Genomic DNA, 15,040 nt, shown 5'->3' on the forward strand with positions numbered 1-15,040 from the left:
AAAAGTTCCTCAGTAGCCACATCCCATTGTAAAGGACTTCTAAGCAGTAAAGCAGTATGTCTGTCCCGGGACAGCTAAGGGAGTGAGCTTACGTGCACACTCATCTTATTTCCCTATTCAGTTTAAGGAAGTTTACTATGAAATATCATGAGAGTTAGGTGAAATCTCATGAGATCACAGTAAAAGAGTTCATGACCTCAGCACTGCTGATGCTGATTGGCTGCTGTTCATTTCTTCATTTTTTTTTTACCTGTAGCTGGGTGCAGCTGAGTATAACTTTTTACACAGAACTTACTCTGCTGAGCTGAGGACATTGTGAGGTAAAATATCTTTTTTTTCTTCATAGAGATGCTCAGGTGATATTTTCCTGTCAGCTTTTTACAGTTATACTGCATCAGTTTCAAGTGATTTAGCATATGAGTATTATGTCCCTTTAAGAGCCGGCCCATTTCTGGTTCAGAACCTGGGTTATGCTTGCTTATTGGCTTGCTAAATGTAGCCATCAATAAGAAAACACTATCCATGGGGCTGAACCTAAAATGGGCTGGCTCCTAAGCTTTAATTTCCTGCTTTTTAAATAAAGATAGCAAGAGAACTTAGAAAAATGTATAGTAGGAGTAAATTAGAAAGTTGTTTAAAATTGCATGCTCTATCTGAATCATGAAAGAAAAAATGTGGGTTTAGTATCCCTTTAACAATACATTTTTTTCCCTGCGTATTTGTGTGTGAATGGTTCAATTATTTGTTCTGTAAGATATTTAAAATACAAATTTTATTATGCACTTTTGTAATGTATGCACTTTCTCCCCATATGAAAATGCAGTATACGCCTTTAGTGGCTATAGATTATTCCACCAGGGAAATAGAAGTACTGTTATTAAAGGGATATTGTACACTAGATTTTTCTTTGCATAAATGTTTTGTAGATTGTTCATTTATATAGTCCATCTGGTAGTGTTTTTTGTAAATATGTATAGTTTTGCTTATATTTTAATAACATTGTGCTGATTTTAAGACTGCTAACCAAGCTCCACAGTGTCAGATGTATACATGTGTTTAGACTCCTGTTTATCTTATCTGTCTTTTCATATGCAGAGATGGGGGGGGGGGTCTGCTATTCTTTTTTACCTGCTCCTTTCACTGGGTGTCCCATCTTAACCTCATCAGCAGTGCACTGTGCTAAACTGGGAGCTTCTAAGTTTTTAAAAGGTTTTATACTGGATTTTTAGATCAGCATATGTACATAGTCTTCTTTATAGTATTGTCTATTACATGCAGTTATATGAAAATTGCAATACACTTTTGAAACACACTAAATGGTAATACAGCATTTGTTAACTGTGACAAAAGAACAGATACCAGTGGCAAGAATATTACTTTCAATAATGTGTAAATCACAATATAACTGTGATGTACATGAACTACAAACGAAAAATATATTAATTTGACAAATTACTACCATAGAAGTAGTGATATTATATTCAAGTGCTGAATATTTTGTTCTTTGCTAATTTCAAACTGATTTAAACTACTTTGAACTGAATTTTGCTAATTTTAGGACTGGTAATATCAGTCATAAACTCTTTTCAGCAAGAATCATAACAGTTATATAGATTTTGGCTGATTCACTACCAAAGGAAGATGAGGTCAGATGCATCAATGGGCCCAAAGAACATCAGAAAATTGTACACAATTATACTATTAGCTCTTTTCTCCCCGGATTACCCTAAATAGTATAGGTTTGTAATATATCATGTAATGCACCCTGGTAGATGTATCCTGAAAATTATATGAATAATCACATTCCCACACATTGTATGCATGCCAGCTCTTATTAGCTTTTGCATACATTACTAAACATATTTTTCAAGCTTTCTCTAATTTACCTAATACACCTTTTTATCAGTCATTTTTGTTGTGAGTCAGCTTAGAAATGTGTATCAGTATGTACATAGGCGTTATGTGTCACTCCTATTCACCAGAAAAGAATGAAGGAAACAGAAAAAAAGGAAGACAGACCCAGTTAGGGAATAATGGGAGGAGGAGAGGGAGTGTAGGAATACAGGGAGGGGAGAGAGGTGCAAAGGAGGGGCAGAGAGAAGAACCAGAGGAGGGGGAGTTGCACTGGGGCAGGCTGGGTGACACAAGGGGAGGGGGCACTTAAATGGCAAGGGGCAGATTTATTGATTCAGGACAAGGGACAGTGTAAGAGAAAAGGGATCACGTAGAGTTGGTTATCCATGTAGAGCAGCAGGCTGGGGAGGCGAGGCAGACAGAGTGGCACACAGTAGGGTGGTACAGACATACGTCCGCCTCCCAGGAGGAGGTTCTCTTACTGTCGGGGGGAGGAGGGAGCTGCAGCCGGCCGGGCGTGAACCTCAATCCTAGGAAAGGCACAAACTTCCCGGTCTGGGAGATTATTTCGTGGAAGGGGGATTTATTGAACAAGAAAATAAGACCCACACCCCCCTCTGATTGAGGGGGGTTCCCAGACATCAGGAGATCCCGAAAATCCCCCACTGAGGAGAACAAGGTGAGCGCCTGGGCATTAGGAGGGGGCAGGGCACGTTACCGTACTAGGGGCAAATGAGGGTGGGTTATAAAAAGAGGAGTCTGGTGTTACTGCTCCACGCGTATCTAGGGTGAGAAGGGGGCTTGCGTTCTGTTTACAGGGCCTCGCTTCCCATATTTAGGTTTTAGACTGGGAATCACATTGGCTCAGGGCATTTTTCCACTGTTTCCAACTTAAGATTGAACGGTTTTCAGCTTTGGTGCATCTTCCTACCGAAACTTTAGCTCGAAGGCATACTCCTCCCAAATATCCTCTTATATTGCTATAGTACCCACCTCTTATATTGCTATAGTACCCGTATCACCTAATTCGTTATCACTTTATTTTAGTCACATATTACTGATCCCCATGTCTCACTTGTCATTACTTCAGGCTATAATTCTACCTCATCAGTAGCAAATATGCCTGCCTAAGTGAACCTTACAGTGCCATCATTTCAATATAAGGGATTCCCATCACCTTCGCCCATGGGCAGATGCACATTTCTTTGTTGCATTACTGCCTGATAATAGCAGACAATGGAGTAGATTGCTACTTTGTTTTGCTTCACTGTCTTTTTAAGAAGCAGCCTTTCAGATAATCTTTTTGGGTGTTAAAGGGCAAATTTTCACCCCTGGTTGTATCCTTCACACGTTTGAGGTAGGTTTGTGCTTACACTTGGCCATCTATATTTTCTAGACTATTACTATTTCTTTAGTAAAGTATTTTGTCACTTAGCCCAGGTGCCTTATTGCTTTCTACACTACAGTAATTTGAGTTGTGTGGGAGGAGGTTATGCAACTAAATCTTATAGTGCATTGACAGATATGTATTTCACTGTAAGATTATTGATGTAATATAGTAAGTATACCCAGTGTTTATTATGAGTGACACAACTAGGTGATACTGTTCATTTGAAGCAGCATTTAGTTGGGTTTGTGTAATTTTGAGTGACATTTATGCATGGTGACTTTTTAAATAAAGTGTATAGGTAAATATTCTCACAGAACAACTCACTAAAATATGTAGATTTTAAAATTTTAGCTACTTTTCTCCCTTTCTAGGCATAAACTGTGTGGGCAGAATACATTTAGTGATCTATATAGATAGGAGCTATTAATTTATATGTTCAAATATAAGAAAAGTGTAAGCTTAAAGGGACATTCCGGTCAAAAATGAAATGCACATAGATTAATTACATCTTTGTATAGAAACATATTTGCAATATACATGTATTGTGAAAAATGCTTCAAATAAAAGTTAATCACTGTTTTAGTGTTAACATTTTTTTTTCTTCACGTGCATGTGAAGCATAGCTAGATATTCTCAGTGCACCATAATTTTAAATACTGCAGCTGCTCAGAGCACCAGTGGGGATTGCATAATCCCAGAAATTAACAAATTGAATCATTACCAGATTGTACAAGCACCTTAGACTCTCTGAGCAAGTCCTGTGTTTAATGTGCTGGTGTACAGTGCATACTTAAAGGGACATTTAAGTCAAAATTACACTTTAATGATTCAGCTAGAGCAGCAATTCCATTTTACTTCTATAAACAAAATGTGCACTGTCTTTTTTATATTTACATTTTTAGTCACCGGCTCCTACTGAGCATGTGCAAGAATATACAGAATATGTGGATATGCATTTGTGATTGGCTGATGGCTGTAACATGATACAGGAGGAGTTGAGAAAGACTCTACTCACTTGGAGTTCAAACAAAGAGGGCGATTTATCAAGCTAAGACGGACAGGGGCACACATACGTGCCCTTGTCTGCCGCCGCTCGCCTTTGTCGGGCTGAATTCCCCAGGCGGAAGTCAGCTTTGTACACAAGCGCTATTTTGCACTCCCGTGCAATACCGCCCCCTGCGCGGGCAGGAGCTATCAATCTCCCTGGTCGGACTAGACCGCAGAGATTGAATTTTGCCACTTTAGAGGTGGCGAAAGATTAGGGAAGCAGCTGTCGGATGACCGCTGCTTGTTAAATACGGCGTGCAGGTTCTCTTGTAAGAACCTGCAGCCGTAGTGTGTCGAAAGGCTTGCAAAGCCTTTGATAAATCGATACCTAAGTCCTATTGCATTGTATTTTTATTGTGCATTTGTTGTTTATGCAAATCTGCTGTATTTACTGGTCATTTGAAACAGCTATAGCTTTTATTAGAAGCATTTTTACTAATGCAATTACAAACATGCTTCTATTCAAAACTGAAATGCATCCATGCTGATTCCATGGTAAATCAGGTTGTAATATATAAAGGAGATGTGTAGTAAATGTAAAATATCAAATGAAATTAGCAGGAAGTGCAGCTGATACTGTGCTATAAAGTACTTTCTGGTTAATAGTTCCCACAATTGTATTTGGGTGATAAAGACAAGGCCACAGAAAAAAGTTCTGAGTGCATGAGCATATAATACATTTTAAAATACTCCCTTTTTAGATGGGGTTAAAATAAATGAGAGTAATGGCCATTGAAATACTCTGTGCACAAGAGCGAGATTGGATTAAAAGTAATAGGGTAGCAGCCAATAATGGTCATTTATTTTTGAGGATGTGAGCAGAGCTTGATATATTTTAGCGATACACATTCTATATTATTCTCTACATATGCTATTTAATTCTCAGTATTTTTTTATTTAATTGTATTACATGAAACAGAACAGGACCCAACTCCTGTATTCATTTAGTTTTGTCTGTTTATGGATCTGTATTTTTACAACCAGTGTCACTTTGTACCCCTAGAGCTACGGAAGTGTGTGGTGCTTTACAAATTCATGACGAGTATCGCTGCTAAGTAAAGTTAAAGGGACATGAAACCCATTTTTTAATTTATAACTTTCCAATTTACTTCTGGTATCAGTTTTGCTTTATTCTCATGGTATGCGTTATTGAAACTGGGAGCTAGCTGAATACGTGTAAGTCAATGTGCAGCCACCAATCAGCAGCTAGCTCTCAGCTCCTGAGCCTTACCTAGGTATTATCTTAAACAAAGGATACCAAGAGAGCAAAATAAACTAGATTACAGAAGTAAATTGGAAAATTGTTTAAAATTATATGCTCTATCTGAATCATGAAAGAAAAGCTTTTCATGTCACTTGTTAATAATTGTCACAACTCCCAACATTTTATTCCTGGCCCATAACATTTTGGATCAGTGGCTCTTCAAAATTGTGTCTGGTTGCTAAGATTCATATGTTTGTTACCCCTAATAAGATTTTTTTTAAAGTTTATGTACAGAAATACATATGCACACATACATTTATTCATTCCTTTGTGCATGCAGGAGTTGACAAATGTTATCATTTTCAAATGTGCTTTTTTGTGCACAAGAATCAAGAAAATATGTTTCGGGGATCTCACACTTTGTCTGATGAAGGGGTGAGATCCCCAAAACGTCACATTTTCTTGATGTTTGTGCACATTAAAGTACATTTATAATAATAATTTGCGATTTATATAGCGATTTTCTCCCTGTGAGACTCAAAGCACTTTACAAATATACCAACATAAGACATAAAAGTTAGGAGTTTCTGAAGGTCAGATAAGCGGACTGAATTCCTGATGGAAGAGGTGGGTCTTTAGCTTTTTTTTTTTTTTTAAAGTATGTAAGGACGGTGCCTCTCTGATTGCGCACGGTAAAGAGTTCAAAAATTCAAATATATTTGGACGTGTATGTATCTTACAGCAGACCGTTTATATTTTTAGGAGCCTGGCAAGAAATGGGTTATATATAATTTTTATTTTATATAAATATTTAAACTCTACAGAGAAGTGCAATTTTATTTACACTGTTGGAGAACTAGACAGTCTTGTCAGTATAACACCTTTAAATTACTGCTGTTTGATGTAATGAGTTCTGAGCTCCATTTGTTAACTAATGACTTCCTTTATTGCTCTAGTAGGGAAATGGTATAAACTCCCTGAATTGTCAGCCCCTATGTAACTCTTGTTATTCATATATCTGATAGTGTTTATGGCTGAAATGTGTATTTACAAGCTCTCCACCTCATCCCCCATATCACTTTTGCTTTGTTAGTACATCTCTGGCGTGTTGTAACCTGCTTACCTTATCATCTATCCCTTCCTCCTGTCCCAGCTGATTTAAATACAGCTTCCAGACCATTTTTTATTTTAAAAAGACATTAAACTGCAAAAAGAAAATGCTATGCAAACAGTTTAAACATGTGTCTGCTCCAAAGCAACAATGCATTACTGGGAGCTAGCTGAACACATCTAATTACAAGATACAAATGTGTGTAGTTACCAATCACCAGTTAGCTCTCAGAAGTGCATTGCTGCTTCTGAGAAAATGTACATATGCTTTTCAATAAAGGATACCAAGAGAACAAAATACATTTGGTACCAGGAGGGGATTTAAATGTGCTTTAAAATGATATGCTCAGTCTTTATCATGGACGTCTAAATTTGACTTTGAATACCCCTTTAAGTTAATTTCTTAACTCTTGCACCTATGGGTGTTCCCCCAACAATAACAAAAAAAAAAGCATTTACCGTGCCACAATCATTTTCTTATGTTTAAATTATTATTTGACTGTGTGTGAATAGTTAATGAGAAAAGGAACAGAAATATAGACTCTGATAATGAAACGGGAACTTCCAGATTGATCACTTTATAGACACACGTACATATTCCTAAAAACATTTTCTTTTCTATAGGTTTTGGCTTGCATGTGTGTGTGTGGTGGTTTTTTTTTTTTTTTGTTTTTTTTTAATTTTAGGATATTGAAGAAAAGTTTACATTTGTCATTTTATTTTTTGCATTCTATTACTAAAAGATTGGCAGACAGTGATGACTATTGTCTTGCCTGGTTTTGAGTGAGGAGCCACATATGTAGAGGGTATCCACCCTATCTCCTAGCCAGATGCGTTTGACAAAGACCTAGAGAGGTAACTCCAGGGATTTCTGCAATATGTGACTGGACTGAATAAGTGGGGTGTGCAATATTACAGGTAATATCCATTTATGTTTTATGTAAGTGGAATTTAGAAAGAGAGAGAGAATGTAATTTTAAACAACTTTCCAATTTGCTTTGTTCTCTTGGTATTCTTTGCTGAAAGCTAAACCTAGGTAGGCTCAAACTAATTTCTAAACTTTTAAAAATCACCTTATCTCAGTGCGTTTTGAGTTAGACAGTGATAGTTTGTGTACCATATAGATAACAATGTGCTCACTCCCGTGGAGTTATTTAAAAGTCAGCACTGATTGGCTAAAAGGCATGTCTGTAAAAAGCACTGAGATAAGGGGGTTGCCTACAATAGCATTTACTCTGAATTTCAAATGAGTAGTAGATTCTTTTCTAACACATTTTAAAGTTATGTATATTTCCACTCCCCCTGTACCGTGTGATAGCAATCAGCCAATCACAAATGCATATACGTATAGTCTGAGTTCTTGCACATGCTCAGTAGGAGCTGGTGACTCAAAAAAGTGTAAATATAAAAGACTGTGCACATTTTTTTTTAATGGAAGTTAATTGGAAAGTTGTTTAAAATTACATGCTGTATCTGAATCGTGAAAATGTAATAAAGCCTGAGTGTCCCTTTTAATAGAACATGTTGTTGGTTATGCAAAACTGGGGAATTGGTAATAAAGGGATTATCTATCTTTTTAAACAATAGAAATTCTTGAGTAGACTGTCCCTTTAAGCCGAATGCATGCTGCTTCATTGCTTTGCTTCTTCAACTTTCTGCTCGTGGTATTAGTACGTTCTCTAGATTGTATGCTGTTATGAAAGCTGTAGTATACAAGATGGCTTGACAACATTTGGGAGCACTGTTCCCTTTTTAAGGTGTGAACGCACACACAGCTGACACAATTTTTAATTTTAAGTAACATTGTTTTTTATTATATGTTTTCCTCTCCAGTACCCACAATAAATACAGAGATGAATAGCATTGAGTTATGTGCAGGGCAGAGAGTGGTCTAATGTTTTTTTTATTTAAATATTTAAAGTTGAGTCATTTCTGCGCGCAGGCTGTCGAGTTCCCTTTACTGTACGCCGGCTTTTGTAGAGAGGAGCTGATGTGGAAGGAGTAGCTTTGCAGGTTAAAGGGACATTATACACTCATTTTTTCTTTGCATAAATGTTTTGTAGATGATCTATTTATATAGCCCATAAAGTTTTTTTTTTTAAAAATGTATAGTTTTGCTTATTTTTGAATAACATTGCTCTGATTTTCAGACTCCTAACCAAGCCCCAAAGTTTTATGTGAATACCGTCAGCTACCTTCTCCAGCTTGCTCCTGTTTGTGTAAAGGGTCTTTTCATATGCAAAAGAAGGGGGGGGGGTAGTGTCTTATTTCCCAATTGCAGTGGGCTTTCCAGCTACCTTTGCTGCTGTCCTGCAGAAATAATGCAAAATGAAACAGAAGACCCCCCCCCCCCCCAACTGGTAGAATGATTGTATCTGTCTTTCAAATGAGACACTTTGTCAGTTTTAAATATCATGGAAAGTCTTATTAAAAAGTAAAATAATTGGGGTCATGTTGCTTTACTCATCTCTGAATAAACATTTTTGTGTGACTTTCAAAGTATTAAACTGTGTATTTTTGTGAGTGCGTGTGAGAATGTAAGAGAGGGTGTGTTTGTAAGAGACTGTTAGCGTGTGAAAGTGTATGTGTGTGAATATCGATGGCGAGGTTTTGTGTGTTTCTTACCTATACATTTTCATGTTTGATGGCACTCGAGAATTAAGTACGTGCACATTTTAGTCATTTGGCCAAACATTGCTCAAAAAAATTAGAGGGAATATTGTTTGGGAAACTGTGTCCCTAAACGTTAAGCCTTTAAATTAAACTTTTATAATCTATATCAGCAGTTGAAAACACTGAGTTTGCAAAATATCTTAGTACAGTTGATGTGTTTTAAAATAATTTAACACTCATTTTACAAGGTTCTGCAAAAGCAGTTCATGGATACACCCTTAAAAAGTATGTGGGAATTAAACTAACTTTGTACACAACAATTTTCTGTCATGCATATGAAAGAGAAACAGTTATGCATATTAAATCTATATTTTGGCATGAAAACTGTTAAATTACATTGTACCCAGGCAAGGATTATATTCAATTATTTACAAACATTTATCATTTGAAATAGTTGCTTTTTGCCTGTTGAAACCACAACTTACACAGAAAAATATGAATACTGCAGTGTTGGCTATAGAAAAGCTATGAAAATAAGAAACAGCATCAGAAATTAACCTTCAAGTGTGGGGTGGGAGAAAGAGCCCAGCCCATTTCAAAGGGTGTTACTGTAGATGCTTGTAATACAATGCACTTGTATCAATTAATTCATGAGTACATTGTCTCTTTAATCCCTTTCATGCTAAAATATAATTTTAATATGCATAATTGTTGCTCTTTCATGTGCACAGCATGATTTTTCAAGTGTGTATCCATTAACTGCTTCTGGTTTGTAACCCTGTTAAACCAATACCTATAATGACAATATCAATACTTCAGACTTGGATATTAAAAAGCACTGCAAACAAGAGGCAACAGCAGCAACCAACCTCTCAGTAGGAGAGAGAGAGAAACCAACCCAATTGAAATGGTGTTCCTGCCGCTGTCTCTAATACAAATAAATCTTATCAGCCGGCCTTATTGCTTTCCTGAGTACATAGACATTAAACACCTTGTAATTATGAGGCATGTGTTGTCTTGCTATTAAATAATATATCAGCCAATTGGTTTTCAATAGCTAAACTACATCCTACCACTTGCCGTTGTCATTATGTTAATAGAAACTGTATTCTTTTACAGTTGTTATCTGGTGAAGCCAATTAGGGAAAGGTATGTAATATTATTAGCCTTGAAGTCTGCAGTGTGCATTTCCAGTACTGAGAATTAAAAAATCCACAATTTTCAGAGCTATATCACATAAAATGGGAATAAAATAAATAATGAAAGTACATTGTAAGCGTTATTTTACTATATAATAATCTCAAGGTGTTTACTGTCCCTTTTTAATTGCAGGTGTTAAATTAGTTTTTAGAGATATTTTAGTAAAGCAAGCTAAATAAAGAATAAATGTAGATTGCAATGCTATTTTCCCTCCCCCTTGTTAAGCATTTCATGTGGATTAAACTTTCATTTATTTTGCCTTTTTTTTTTTTTTTGTGTTTGTACATTTTAAAGGGGCATGAAACCTATTTTTTTTTTTCCTTTGATTCAGAGCATGCAATTTAAAAAAATATAATAATCTTTCCAATTTATTTCTATTGGTTTTGTTCTTTGTATGCTTTGTTGAAATGTTTATCTAGGAAGCTGTTGATTGACGGCTGCACATATGTCTATTGTCATTGGCTTTCAGCTAGCTCCCAAATTTGAAAGCTGTTTAAAATTGTATGTTCTATCTAGGGATGCACCGAAATTTTGGCCGCAGAAAGTTTCGGCCGAAAATAGCATTTTTTGTTATTTCGGTTTTTGTTTTTTTTGCCTTTTATTTTCGGCACAATTATTGTGTAGCATATTTTAAATTTGATGCCAGCCTAGAGCTGCTGTTTGAGTTCATTACTTGACTTACTGTTTTGCATATAATAATAGTTTTCTAGGACTATACTTTATTTTGATAATTGGTAACAAAACAAAAACTATTAAATCTGATTCTGTTACACAGAACTAAATAAAGAATAATACTAGCGATGCACCAAAATTTGGGCCGCCGAAAATGTGCAATTCCAATTTCGGCCCAAAGAGAACCAAAATGGCTAAAAATGTACAGCCCTCCCCTGTTCTATTGAGTTAAATGTCTATCCTTAGCATAAGGTGAGCAGCACAGCACTGGCATGGTACACAGAGCACACACATAAGTACCATGACATGATGATATTTGAAATCAGCAGAGAAGGAAGCCTAAGTTCTGAATAGTGAATACAAATATCAAAGGAGGATAAGTAACATGTTTATAAACACTTGATATTATCAGACACAGCCCTAAGCACACACAGTGAATATCTTTAAGCCTTATATACAGTGCTCATACATCAGCCTCTTGTGCGTAGACATTCTATTCGCCTGAGGCAAATATGCGTGCACACTTTATAAGCATAAGCCCCAAGCTCGCACACAGTTGGTACAAATTAGCACCCACCAGACAGTGTATACAAAAAAGCACAGTAACTTTCTATAACCACCTTGCACGTAAGGTTGTAGCCAAGTCCAGTGGTCCTGGTGATAGGTGACAGGCAGACTCCATTTGGGGCTCCGGACATATAATCTGACGGGTCAGTGTGAGACCCGAACCAGGAACTAGGCGGAGATAGGATGAGAAACGATCAGGTGCAGCCACGCTCATCGCACGGATAACTACACCCAAAAACAAAACACATGTCTACCTCGTATTGTTGTCTGGCTATAACCATGCTCTCCCTTATAGAGCTCCAGTTTCACTGCAGATCACGCCCTACTGTACAAGTGACCATGTCCATTTGTTGGAGCTTTCCCGCCTACAAGCTCTCTCAGCTACACACACACTGTAGTTAAAAAAAGAAAAAAACTATTTCGGTTTCGTTTCGGTTTTCGGCCAGGATCATCCTGAATTGTCGGTATTGGTTTCGGTCCAGAATTTTCATTTCGGTGCATCCCTAGTTCTATCCGAATCATGAATGCAATTATTGGGGTTTCCTGTCCCTTTCAGAGGAAGAAATGTAATATTTTTGCAAATAATTTATAGAACAATCAACAATATTTGTTGTAGCCAGAAGTAAAATGTCATCAGTTGTGCACACTTTGTCCTGCACTTTCATTATTTATTTTGTCTGTTTTTCCTGTAACCAAATGCTGAAACAATTTTTTTCCTGCTGTTGCCAGAGAGTCTGAAGTTCACCCAGCAGGATTCAAAACACTGACCCTGCAAAATAATGCAACAGCTAACGCAAAATTGTGTTTTAACAAGTCCTGTGCATTGTGTGATGCAATGCTCGTTATATCATGGAGAGAACCAGGTGTGACTTTACGCATACTTCAGACAGATGCACATGCACTACTAAGCTTACTTCCCTATCAGGAAAACATTGTATGTGCTGCTGTCCGGGTACTGAAAATGTGCTCGATTTTTTTAATTTTGTTACACTAGCATTTTTTTTTTTTTTGTTTGCATTCAAAACATTGACAACTAAAGCATTTGTAAAATGTGTGTATGTAATAGTTTTCCAGAAGACTGCACTCACTGGATTTGATAAAACTTTGTTTATTTCACATAGTTAAAATTAAAGTTCCATGACGTTTCGGTTCAGACTTGTACCTTTTATCAAATGGATACAAAATTATATGGATTATTCCATCATGTTCCCAGTTGAACTGGGAAATGTAATTATAACTATGTGAAATAAACGCTATGTTTTATAAAAAATCCAGTGAGTGCAGCCTTCTGGAAAACTATGTTGCTGTGACTTGTGCACACTGGTATTTGACTGATAAGGAAGGAGTTGTGCATATCTGTTCTGCTGAACTAATAAAAAAAATGAGATATATATATATATATATATATATATATATAATGCTCAACTACCAGAGTATTGCAGTATGCAGTGATACCTTTTTTTATTGGACTAACATAATATTTCAAAGACAAGCTTTTGAGAGTTTTCCTCCCTTCCTTAGGTCTGAAGCAATACTAAAGAAATTGCTTCAGACCTGAGGGAGGGAGGAAAGCTCTCGAAAGCTTGTGTTTGAAATATTATGTTAGTCCAATAAAAAAAGGTATCACTGCAATACTCTGGTATTTGAGCATTGTATCTACTAGATTAATATGGCTAATCTCTCTATCTCTCTATATCTCTCTCTATCTCTCTATATCTCTCTATATCTCTCTATATCTCTATCTATCTCTATCTATCTCTATCTATCTCTATCTATCTCTATCTATATCTATCTCTATCTATCTCTATCTATCTCTATATATCTCTATATATCTCTATCTCTATATATCTCTATCTCTATATATCTCTATCTCTATATATCTCTATCTCTATATATCTCTATCTCTATATATCTCTATATATCTCTATATATCTCTATCTCTATATATCTCTATATATCTCTATATATCTCTATCTCTATATATCTCTATATATCTCTATCTCTATATATCTCTATATATCTCTATATATCTCTATATATCTCTATATATCTCTATATATCTCTATATATCTCTATATATCTCTATATATCTCTATATATCTCTATATATCTCTCTATCTCTCTCTATCTCTATATATCTCTATATATCTCTATATATCTCTCTATCTCTATATATCTCTATATATCTCTATATATCTCTATATATCTCTATATATCTCTATATATCTCTATATATCTCTATATATCTCTATATATCTCTATATATCTCTATATATCTCTATCTCTATATATCTCTATCTCTATCTCTATCTCTATATATCTCTATCTCTATCTCTATATATCTCTATATATCTCTATATATCTCTATATATCTCTATATATCTCTATATATCTCTATATATCTCTATATATCTCTATATATCTCTATATATCTCTATCTCTATATATCTCTATATATCTCTATATATCTCTATCTCTATATATCTCTATATATCTCTATATATCTCTATCTCTATCTATCTCTATCTATCTCTATCTATCTCTATCTCTATCTATCTCTATCTATCTCTATCTCTATCTATCTCTATCTATCTCTATCTATCTCTATCTATCTCTATCTATCTCTATCTATCTCTATCTATCTCTATCTATCTCTATCTATCTCTATCTATCTCTATCTATCTCTATCTATCTCTATCTATCTCTATATATCTCTATATATCTCTATATATCTCTATCTATCTCTATCTCTATCTATCTCTATCTATCTCTATCTATCTCTATCTCTATCTATCTCTATCTATCTCTATCTCTATCTATCTCTATCTATCTCTATCTATCTCTATCTATCTCTATCTATCTCTATCTATCTCTATCTATCTCTATCTATCTCTATCTATCTCTATATATCTCTATATATCTCTATATATCTCTATCTATCTCTATATATCTCTATATATCTCTATCTATCTCTATCTCTATCTATCTCTATCTCTATCTATCTCTATCTCTATATATCTCTATCTCTATATATCTCTATCTCTATATATCTCTATATATCTCTATCTCTATATATCTCTATCTCTATATATCTCTATATATCTCTATATATCTCTATCTCTATCTATCTCTATATATCTCTATATATCTCTATATATCTCTATCTCTATATATCTCTATATATCTCTATATATCTCTATCTCTATATATCTCTATCTCTATATATCTCTATATATCTCTATATATCTCTATCTCTATATATCTCTATATATCTCTATATATCTCTATATATCTCTATATATCTCTATATATCTCTATATATCTCTATATATCTCTATATATCTCTATATATCTCTATATATCTCTATATATCTCTATCTCTA

General features: G+C 35.2%; 1 protein-coding gene across 2 annotated transcripts in view; it reads left to right on the top strand.

Annotated features, from left to right (window-relative positions):
- Positions 1 to 2,163: 2,163 nt before the first annotated feature.
- Positions 2,164 to 15,040, top strand: part of SRC (SRC proto-oncogene, non-receptor tyrosine kinase) — a 138,898-nt gene continuing 126,021 nt past the window's right edge. The window contains exon 1 of one of the 2 annotated variants that reach the window (XM_053717439.1): positions 2,164 to 2,533. The gene's annotated coding sequence lies outside the window, so the exon portion shown is untranslated. The remainder of the gene's footprint in view (positions 2,534 to 15,040) is intronic. The other variant, XM_053717587.1, reaches the window with a different exon arrangement.

The sequence above is a fragment of the Bombina bombina genome, chromosome 1 (genome assembly GCF_027579735.1).
Source record: "Bombina bombina isolate aBomBom1 chromosome 1, aBomBom1.pri, whole genome shotgun sequence".
NCBI classification, from domain to species: Eukaryota; Metazoa; Chordata; class Amphibia; order Anura; family Bombinatoridae; genus Bombina; species Bombina bombina.